Below are 1382 nucleotides of genomic sequence, written 5' to 3'. Positions count from 1 at the left end.
AATAAACATTAGAGGAGGGAAAGTTAGAGGGGCAGCAATTGCAATTCATCCGTTAGGAGGTGAAGATTTTGTGGCGGCCATTGTTGTGCCGCCACTAGAAGCAACAAGATCCCACATGGTTCAATGTACCTGCATTATTGTAAACTAGCTTTTTGACAGAGATGATTATCTGTCATGATACATTGAATGATGTGTTTTTATCGTGATTGGCAAGTGGCAAATGGTTACAAGGACTCAAATGAATTGAATTATGTTTGTGTGATCTTCTTAGTGATAGAAACGCTTGTTTGTTGTTTGTTTTCCTGTGTTTCTCATACACTACGATAGTTACCAGTTGTATTTGGCTCATTTTCGAACATATGGATAAAACAGATAGAGAGGTTATTTTATTAATGAGAGTTTATTGGCTTTAATAGAGTACTAATGGGCATTAATGGTATTAAAACGTATTGATTAATAACTAACTTAATGTTACAATTTCATTAAGTATTTAAAGTTTAAAGCTAAAATAAATAAATACACGTACTCAATAAAATTCAACTCCTCTTAAAAAAGAAAAGATATATATATATATATATATATAGAGAGAGAGAGAGAGAGAGAGAGAGGTTGGTTCAAATACTAACCAAGATTTGTATGTTAACTTTGTTAACCAAGCTCAATCAATCATATTCAATCTTTTTTTTAAGTTCACATATAACTCATATATTAATGACAAATGTAATTAAGTAATTTGTCATTTATGTAACTCCCAAATCATTAATAGAGAGTTACAAATCTAAAAATTTCAATAATTGATGATTATGTAATATTGAGATATTTTTATACGTGTTCATGTTTTGTAATTTCGATTTATTCTATCCATAATGATATTGATTTTGTAATTGTTAAAGAATTTCCGATTGTAAAGATTTCGATATTGTCCGAGTAATATGGATAAACCTATTGGAAAATAGATCGACAACAATGAGAATGAAAAGGTTAAAATCGTCTAAGACTACAATCGGAATTCGAATTCATATGTAATTGTTAAAGAATTGTTCACAAGTGTTCATATTGTGTTCATATGTACACTAGCTGCATATCTCAACATTGGCTTGCTCATGAATGTGTTCATAATGAATGAACTATTGCTCACAAACTGTTCATATTGTGTTTCATATGTACACTAGCTGCATATCTCAACATTAGCTTGCTCCTGAATGTGTTCATAATGAAGGAACTATTGTTCACAAATTGTTCATATTGTGTTCATACCTGTTTTTTTATTTTTTTCCTTTCGTGTAACAACTATTCTTATTATATTCATATTGTGTTCATTAATGCTATACAGTCCAAGTTCATATATATGTCAATTTTTGTTCGTATTTGACACAATGGTT

The sequence above is a fragment of the Cynara cardunculus genome, assembly GCF_001531365.2.
Source record: "Cynara cardunculus var. scolymus isolate 2C chromosome LG 3, CcrdV1, whole genome shotgun sequence".
Taxonomy (NCBI): Eukaryota; Viridiplantae; Streptophyta; class Magnoliopsida; order Asterales; family Asteraceae; genus Cynara; species Cynara cardunculus.
The sequence above is the reverse complement of the archived record's forward strand: the minus strand, read 5'-3'. Positions refer to the sequence as shown.